Raw genomic sequence first — 10,361 nt, forward strand, 5'->3', positions numbered from 1 at the left:
ATGGAAACATATCGTTTACGTCTGTCTCGCGAAAGTGGGTCCATCTAAGTTAATCGGATCATTTAAACATCGATTTCCTTTCTGAAGGAAGATTCACCCCTGGTCTAAACTGTGTTATAGACTGCGAGTGTCGTGTCACGTTGAAGGTCATTTAGCTTCAGCAGCTGCAACACTTTCGTCTGGCATGAGTGAGTACTCCCATTATATAAATGTGTGTGTTGGGGGAGGGGGGGGGGGGCGCAATAGTGTGTGCGTAAGTGTGTCCGAGTGTGAGTCTGTGTGAGTGTGCGTGTGCATGTGCGTGTGTGTGTGTGTGTGTGTGTGTGTGTGTGTGTGTGTGTGTGTGAGCGAGTAGGTTTTAGTGAGTATGTGTGTGTGAGCGTGTCTTGAATATCAGAGTCGGTGAGTGTGTGCGTGGGTATGTGTCTGTCTGTGAGTGTGAATATTCTAAGTATGTCTAGATATAAATGTGAGAGCTAGTGTGTCTGTGTCTAAATGTGAGTGTGCGCGCTGGCGTGTGTGTGTGTGTGTCTGTGTGTGTGTGTGTGTGTGCGTGACGGGAGCAACACTTATACTTATAAGTAGGCATCAGTGTTCTCCAACAGCAAAATATACGTTTTCACAAGACTCAATAACCTTAAATCAGAAACATGATTTACAAGTGGAATCTGTTTCGAAATCTGTGTTTCTCTTGCAATGCAGTTTATTGATCCGTCAACCCCAATGTTCACTAATATGGAGTAAAATGTCTACTTTCCTCCCCCTCCCCAATGTCTCGAAACAAACTCCTCTAACTTAATTATAAAGCAACTATTTGATTTGTCACAGTTTCAGTTTTTGTTCATTTCAACTCAACAGCAATCCGCAGAAGCAATCTCAGAGAGCCCTTCTTGCCGCTTGAGTTTCGGAACACACAAATGATTGAGCCAGTGAGTCGTAACCATAAATGATTGGCTACTGGAACTGTTGCCATAAATTTCTGAATACCCTGTTTAAAGATCACGCGTGCTATGTTTTGAGTGAGTACCTTCTTGCGCATACTGAACAGATTTGGTGGCGGTTGTGGTGGGGGGTGGGGGGTGGGGGGGGGGGGGGGGGGGTTGTGCAAGTTACATACATGAGAGAAATCTGCTGCAGGGTGTTGAAAATTGCTTTGCTAAAGTGGATGTTTGTTTGTTGTTTAACGCCGCACCTAAGCAATGTTCCAGCAATATGATGGCGGTCTGCAAATACTCGACTCTGGACCAGACAGTCCAGTGATTGATATCATGCACATCAATCCACGCAATTGGGATACGATGACATGCATCAACCAAGTCAGCTAGCCTGACCACCCGATCCCGTTAGTCGCCTCTCACGACCAGTATAGACGCCTTTTACAGCAAAAAATGGTTGCAGAAGACAGCATTACATGTGATCCTACTTTAGCATTGTCAACAGTAATTGCAACGCACTGGTGCCCGAATCGTCTCAAGCTTCACTTTCGGGAACAGAACTTCAATAACTTGACATGTCTGTTTGACATGTTATTTCCTTTCTCGTTATATCGTTATATAAAACCGGTGTTAAGTACGAACGAATTTCACAACGAAAGATCTTTTCCACAACGCCCCTCATGCGCAATGATCGCAATAACTCGATTGGTGTAACTCACTTTACCTCATCAGCGCCTACAGAAGAGGCTCGATTGACTGGCCCTGTTCCGTCTCATCCCTGGAGGGGATCTGGCGGTTTAGATAACCCCGGGTCGGAAGCCTCAAGAAACGATCAACAGAGCCTGGCATAGCGAGCGTTACTTTCAATTCAGTATTCTGTATAGGCAGTGACCTGTGTCCGTATCTCTGCGACGTTGAACGTTGTCCTAAGCCCGTAGTATTACGACAGGATGTTAAAAGTTCCACAATATCCTATATGAGTCCATTTACTATTCCGTCTCACCCCTGGAGGGAATCTGGCGGTTTACATAACCCCGGGTCTGGAGCCTCAAGAAACGATAAACTCGAGTTACTGGCTTAACTTTGGTTGTATTACGTGTTCTAGACTCTTGTACAGGGTAAATGGCTGAAACAAACAAAACAGCCCATAACTATAATGTCTATATTCCATATAGCGTATGCACGTGAAACGTTATGTCCTGACGTGAGAGTCTATACATTGATTACCGAACAACATGACGATAATACACAATGGTGAATGAGAAGTCAGATTTGACAGGAGCATATGCATAATGGTAGTACAGTAATGGCATTACTCACACTATGATTGCCTACGGGTTGCGAGGTTTATCGCTTAACGAATACGGGTGAGAACCCAAACGGAGGCCATTTTGCACGTGAGCGCAAGAAAAGGTAACGCCATGCAGAAGAGTGCACATGCATACCGCTAAAAAGGAGTGAGTGAATACCACTAAAAATAACTTGTTACGGGGTAACAGAACAGGTCCAGACTGGATTATTTACAGACCACCGTCACACAGCTGGAATATTGCTGAGAGCGGCAAACAAACAAACAAACAAACAAACAAATCAATGACATAGGACCCGTGAAGATCCGGTCGGGTTAGAACAGGTCGTCAACTATTCATATAGCTTGAATATTGATGATTGCGGCGTCACACAGCAAACAAAATAATTGTCACCACTATTTTGCCGTTTACGTACAATGGACCGAGTCCGTTACCCGCCTTTTAGTACAAGCATGGGATGCTGAAGACCTATTCTAACCCGGATCTTCACGGGTTCTATGTCATTATTTTTGTTTGTTTGTTTGTCGCCGCAATCGGCGATATTCCAGTTATATGGCGCGGGCTTTTAATAAAGTAATCGTCCTTTGACTATCAAGCACCTTTTGTTGGAATGTGTGGATTTTGCACTTATTCGGCAACGATTTCATACCGTTCAAACTGTTTTATCATATTTCAAAGAAATTAAACTGTATGACAAGATGTAGATTTTAGATTTGATTGTCAGTTTTTAACTGTTTACTGTGATAAAGGACTGAAGTTTTAGTGATCTTCGTCATCATTTTTCAATAATGTTGTCTGAAGGTAATTTTGTTTTTCTAGCCGCGAATAGCTGGAATATTGCTGATGCGGCTTAAAGCACCACTTCCTCACTCACTCACTGGAAGCAATCGCGTTTGGACCAGACAATCCAGTGATTGACAACATTAGCATCGATCCACGCAATTGATTTGGTTGGTTTGTTGTTTTACGCCGCACTCAGCAATATTCCAGCTATATGACGGCGGTCTGTAAATAATCGAGTCTGGACCAGACAGTCCAGAGATTAATATCATGAGCCTCGATCCACGCAATTGGGATCGATGACATGCATCAACCAAGTCAGCGAGCCTGACCACCCGATCCTGTTAGTCGTTTATTACGACAAGCATAGTCACCTCTTACGACAAACATGGGTTCCTGAAGACATTCTACGCAATTGAGATCGATGACATGCATCATCTACGTCAGCGAGCCTGACCACCCGATCCCGTTAATCGCCTCTTACGACAAGCAGAGTCGCCTTTTACAGCCAGAATGGGTTGCCGAAGACCTATTCTACGGGCCTGTGAATCAGTAGAATGTATATCGTTTTAGCTAAAACAGCTCCTTTTATTGCATACGTTGTGTGTTCGGAAAGCCTCCCGAAACGTACCACTTAAATCTCCTTGTTGCATAAATGCGTTTCTTTTGAGCTTGTGCTACTCAGATATGGGTACCTATATTTTAGTTACAAATCGCCTGGGAACTGCTCATCCTTTCTAAAGAGCTTTTCAGGCAAGTAAATTTAAAAGCAATGCAAAACATAGGGTCTGGGAAGAGAATGGTTAACTGTGTCATATGAATATATATATGCAGTAGCTTATAAAATTGATGGAGTGTCTGGAGATGGATTCCGACCATACCCTTGACGCTTCATCGAATGTTTGACCAATCGTGGTTATGACCCTTTATGATCAAGTCACCTCAAACGTTCATTTTGATACATCCCACCCGTAAAGATCCCGTTAAGATCCGGGCTGGAAAATGTCTTCAGCAAAAAGTGTCATTGCTAGTAAGAGGCGACTAACGGAATCGGGTGGTCAGGCTCAGTGACTTGGTTGATCCCAATTAAGTGGATCGATGTTCATTATGCCAATCGTTGGAGTGTTTGATTATCGTTCGATTATTTACACACCGCCGTCTTATAGCGGTGTTAAACAGCAAACAAACATCTTATTACCCCTCCCGCCCCTATCTTGTTTCCTCGCTGCTTATACCCTTATAACACACTGCCATGATCGGTGACACGGGTGGCCCAGTCGTCTAAGGCGCCGCGATTGGCTATGCAGAGTTGCGTCCCTTGGGCACGCCAGAAACCTATGATTGTGAGTTCGAATCCCGGTTCGCCCTGATTATGTTTCTAGGTTTGTCAGCATCATACCCATGCTCGTGGGTTTCACCGAAGAGGTAAACGTCTGAGACTTGCATCACTTCGGGCTTTCCTCCCACACTAAGCTGACACGCCGTGATATGACTGGAATACTGTTAAAAGCGGCGTTAAACACAACTCACCTCCATGATCTGTTGGTTGCCATGTTACACCGTGTCTGTCACTGTTCTTAACAACCAATCGCTATAACTCGATACTTCTTTGAATGTCTGTAATCATCTGTTATTTTCGAATATACCCTAATAGTTTTGGGGAATGTTAATACTTCTGTTGCTACACATCACTAAAGGGGTTAAAGCGTTCACTCTTCACACCAAAGCCAAGTCCCTTTAAGACCCGGATTAGATTGGGTGGTCAGCTGGCTTGGTTACCCGTGAAGATCCGGGGTAGAATAACTCTTCAGCAACCCGTAAAAGGTGACTATGCTTGTCGTAATTATAAGAGGCGACTAACGAGATCATGTGGTCAGGCTCGCTGACTTGGTTGATGCATGTCATCGTATCCCAATTGCGTGGGACCCGTCAAGATACCGGGATAGAATAGGTCTTCAGCAACCCATGCTTGCCGTAAAAGGCGATTATGCTTGTCGTAAAAAGCGACTTACGGGATCGGGTGGTCAGACTCGCTGACTTGGTTGATACGTGTCATCGATCCAAATTGCGAGGATTGATGCTCGTGATGTCAATCACTGGATTGTCTGGTCCAGACTCGATTATTTTACAGACCGCCGTCATATGGCTGGAATGCGGCGTTAAACCACAAAGCATAAAGAAGTGCGTGGATCGATGCTTATGATATCAATCACTGGATTGTCTGGTCCAGGCACGATTATTTACAGACTGCCATCATATAGCTGGAATATTGCTGAGTGCGGCGTTAAACAACAATTAAACAAACACACGCTGACTTGGTTATTGCATTTTCGTATTGTTTCGTGTCGATTCCAAAATTGAAAAACAAAGTTAACCGAGAAATATGTACGTAAAAGAACTTAGTGTGAAACCAACAAATAAAAAACAACTGGGAAAAAATCAACAAATGTATTACAAACTAAACTATGTTTACAAATCAATAAAAAATTATTGCACAGCAGTTACAGTGACAGTACACAACAGAGTGGTATACAATATTCATTGGCAAAATGTACAGTGCAGATTTGTTCAATAAATACAGTGGTGAAAGCCGGTATATTCAACCAGCGGCAACGGTGGCCAAGCTTCCGAGATGGGCCTTGTCAAAGAATCCCTGAAAGCTGGAATTGATGTATTCTCACATAATGTATTATGACATGTGTGAGAGATACGAGGGGTATGCTCTTGTCCCGTTATATACTTAACTCTACTTCCAGAACTTTCCGCACATTACTGTCAGGCACTTTAGAATGCTGGGACCCGTGAAGATTCCGGGGTAGAATTGGTCTTCAGCAACCCATGCTTGCCGTTAAAGGTGACTATGCTTGTCGTAAAAGGCGACTTACGGGATCGGGTGGTCAGGCTCGCTGACTTGGTTGATGAATGTCATCGATCCCAATTGCGTGGATCGATGCTCATGATATCAATCACTGGATTGTCTGGTCCAGATTCGATTATTTACAGACTGCCGTCATATAGTTGGAATATTTCTGAGTGCGGCGTTAAACAACAAACCAAACCAAATTAGAATGCTGGACGAGTCTCGCCTATTTTGGAAGTTCCCACACCTCTCTTGCATCTAAATATAGTAAGTTTCTGAAGACTGCTTACATTAAATAGCATCGCATTCCTGACAACTAATCATTGTCCAAATACAACGCAATGAGTGTGTACCGAATCGCGTAGATGCAGTCATTGTTCAAAAGAAAAATACACCAGTGTCCCAATTGCGTAGATGCTCGCGATGCCAAGCACTAGAGTGTCTGGTCCAGATTCGATTATTTATAGACCCGTTATATAACTCGAATATTGCTGAGTGCGGCGTTAAACAACAAACAAACAACAAACCCAAGCTTGGGTTCATTTCCCCACATGGGCACAATGTGAAAAGCCTATTTCTGGTGTCCTTTGTCGTGATAATGCTGTATTGCAGTGTTGTGGAGATATGTTTTCTGCATGTTGCATATTTGTATATTTGTTGATGCCTATAATCGGAACCCAATTGCGTGGATCGATGCTCATGATATCAATCACTGTATTGTCTGGTCCAGACTCGATTATTTATAAGACCGCCGTCCTATTGCTGAGTGCGGCTTTAAACAACAAACAAACAAACAAAGGTGTAGCTCATTGCGACGATAGAACAAACACAACAAGTGTGCTTTTGATGAATCCCGAATGGGCTTTCTTTATTTACGACCCGTGAAGACCCGGGGTAGAATAGGTCTTCAGCAACCCATGATTGCCGTAACAGGCGACTATGCTTGTCGTAAGAGGCGACTAACGGGATCGGGTGGTCAGCCTCGCTGACTTGGTTGATGCATGTCATCGATCCAAAGTGCGTGGATCGATGTACATGATGTTTATCACTGGATTGTCTGGTCCAGACTCGATTATTTACAGACCGCCGTCATATAGCTGGAATATTGCTCAGTGTGGCGTTAAACAACAAACCAACTAACCAATCCTTTATTGACATACTTTCGCTCACAGGAAAGGCAAGAAGAAAGTAAGCAACAGCTGTTTTTGTTTTCACATCTCAGTAAAACTACGTGATAACATACAAATCCCCTAACATGTAATAACAGTCACACTGACTGAAATAGTTTCATCAAAAGGCAGGTCTAGACAGCAACATCATGCCCGCCAATCTCGCGTGTGGACGTAAAAGTAAGCTGACACTGCGGCAACCCTGTGACATTAAGCTCGTGTGTACAGCGCGAGCTTCTGGATCTGATACTGCAGTAATTGATTAATTCCAAGGTTTGCCAGGCTATGCTGACACACAAAGCCACTTTATTACTTCATCAATGTCACCCTGACCCAATATTAAAAAAAATGTTTACTCGTTTGTTTTTTTGGTGTTTAACGCCACACTCAGCAATATTCCAGCTATATGACGGCGGTCTGTAAAATAATCGAGTCTGGACCAGACAATCCAGTGATCAACATCATGAGCATCGATCCACGCAATTGAGATCGATGACATGCATCAACCAAGTCAGCGAGCCTGACCACCCGATCCCGTTAGTCGCCTTTTACTGCAAGCATGGGTTGCTGAAGACCAATTCTACCCCGGAATCTTCACGGGTCCGTTCACTCATTAGCTATCAGGACAATATTAAGTACAGTAAACAACGGTTATAACGAACTCAGGGGGGCCGCTAATTTTAGATCGATATAACCGTAGTTCATTATTAGCATATATACATCAAAGGGACTAAAAATAAGTTCGTAATATCGGCCAGTTCGTCATAAGCGTGTTCGTTATATAGTAGTTTACTGTATTATGGGATTGTGATTATGAGGAGCGACGCCCGCTATGGGTGTTCAGACTGTAACCCTGATCACACAACATTTTGGCAAGAGTCGAAGAGAAGTACCTCAAAAGTCGTGAAATGTCGACACAAAATACCGAGCTGCCGAAATATTGCCCGACATAAAGGGAAAGTTGACAATTAGAAGTCATCCCTCTTGTTTTACTTTTACTGCCTTGTTGATACATTGTCACTGTGAATCTAACTATGATGTTTTGTTTGTTGTTTAACGCCGCACTCAGCGTTATTCCAGCTATATGACAGCGGTCTGAAAATAATGGAGTCTGGACCAGACAATCGAGTGATTGAATCTACACATGAAACAAATGAGGCGTTTTTAATGGTCTCTTTAATGAGGAAGTCCAGCTAGACCTCTGCCTGCTGTTTCTGATTATGTTTGTTTGTTTGTATAACGCCGCACTCAGCAGTATTCCAGCTACATGACGGCGGTCTGTAAGTAAAATAATCGAGTCTGGACCAGACAATCCAGTGATTGACATCATGAGCATCGATCCACGCAATGGAGATTGATGACATGTGTCAACCAAGTCAGCGAGCCTGACCGCCCGATCCCGATTCTCGCCTTTTACGGCAAGTATGGGTTGCTGAAGACCTATTCTACCCCGGAATCTTCACGGGTCTGTTTCTGATTAACGTACGTTGAATAGTTATCATTTCCGTTAGGTAAACCGTTTTCCAAATATTTAGGAGAAAGCAGACGATTACAGCAATAGTGCAGTTAGATAAGGAGTAATAATTTACATATGTAGTTCTTTTCATAATGTTTCAATGAAGACGGCATCCTATGCCAAGTGTTTCTTTATAAAAAGTTAAACAAACAACTATGAGCCAATCTTATCTATAATTATATTACAACAGGAAGTATGTCATATTGATGTAATGCGGTGAGATGGCTCGGCATGACACTGCTTTTAGTCCTATTCTGGCAACAAGTATGAACCCCTGATTATGTGTGAGGAATTGAATCTGGACCTCGTGACTTGTCAGGCTACAACTATACCGCACCATTGTTCCCTAGAACCGTGGTAGAATAGGTCTTCAGCAACCCATGTTTGCCGTAAAAGGCGACTAACGGGATCAAGTGGTCAGGCTCGCTGACTTGGTGAAAACATGCCATCGGTTCCAATGGAGATCGATGCTCATGATATCAATCACTGGATTGTCTGGTCGACACTCGATTATTTACTGACCGCCGTCATATAGCTGGAATGTTGCTGAGTGCGGCGTTAAACAACAAACCAACCAACCAACCCGGAATCATTCAAAACACGCTTTTATGTGTCAATGTACTATATTGTTTAACACCGATTGTTACTGTAATACATTGTTTCTGTTGAGATTCGTAGTATTACGTGTCATCAGAGAATGAAACCAGACTAAATCCATCGAGCTCGATCAGATAAAGGTCAAATGGTTCGTGTTGAATAGTGTGTCGCATCGCTTGTTATCCCTTGAGTTAAAAAATGTTGCAGCTGTCACTGTGTTGAGGGGTGTGCTGTTACTTACATGCATGTAATATGATTCGACAAATATTACGATACGATCTTAATAAGCGTTAATCCAGTCATGGATGCTTGTCACGTAATGGGATAATTGGCGAGGCTCAATTTTCAGTCTTTAAAGTATGAAATTAGATATAACTATCAAAGCTTTTTACTCCACTTTTATGATCCAGATCAATCTAGCAATGTGTTATTGCACAATTACATATATTTATTGTTACGATCTAGTCCTTAGGCGGATGTTTCGAACCCAGCGTCCTCCAGGCCGACTCATTTGGGGAAGATCCGGGGTAAATTAAGTCTTCAGCAACCCATGCTTGCCGTAAAAGGCGACTATGCTTGTCGTATGAGGCGACCAGCGGGATCGGATGGTCAGGCTCGCTGACTTGGTTGATGCATGTAATCTATCTCATTTGCGTGGATCGATGCTCATGCTGTCAATCACTGGATTGTCTGATCCAAACTTGATTACTTACAGATTGCCGTCATATAGCGGGAATATTGCTGAGTGCGGCGTTAAACAACAAACCAACCAACCAACCTTCACAAGATGCAGCACACCATCATATATGTTTTCATACCGACTGGACCCAAGGAGTAAAGGCAGGAACTTTCCTGTACCTACATTTCTCTTGCAGTGTCTTTCTCAAAATGTTTGACAAACGGTAAGGATCAATTAGATGATCAATATTCATTGGTCTTAACTTTTCACGCCTTTTTGGTCGAACCGAAACTTGACGATCTGCACAAACGTCGGACACAGCAAGACTGAGAGATTGATTTAATACATCCAACCAATATGTCAATGCCGCTTTCAAAGCTTTTTTCCATTCCTGCAGAGAACTTGAAAGTCAATAAATTTCAAGGAACTGTGATCCATGATGGTGTACTAACAGAATTTTGCATCAAAATCTGGTGAATATATATTGTCAATGCAAGAGAAAAACAGCCTAGATT

This window comes from Haliotis cracherodii, unplaced genomic scaffold (assembly GCF_022045235.1).
Source record: "Haliotis cracherodii isolate W230 unplaced genomic scaffold, xgHalCrac1.p SCAF_7, whole genome shotgun sequence".
NCBI classification, from domain to species: Eukaryota; Metazoa; Mollusca; class Gastropoda; order Lepetellida; family Haliotidae; genus Haliotis; species Haliotis cracherodii.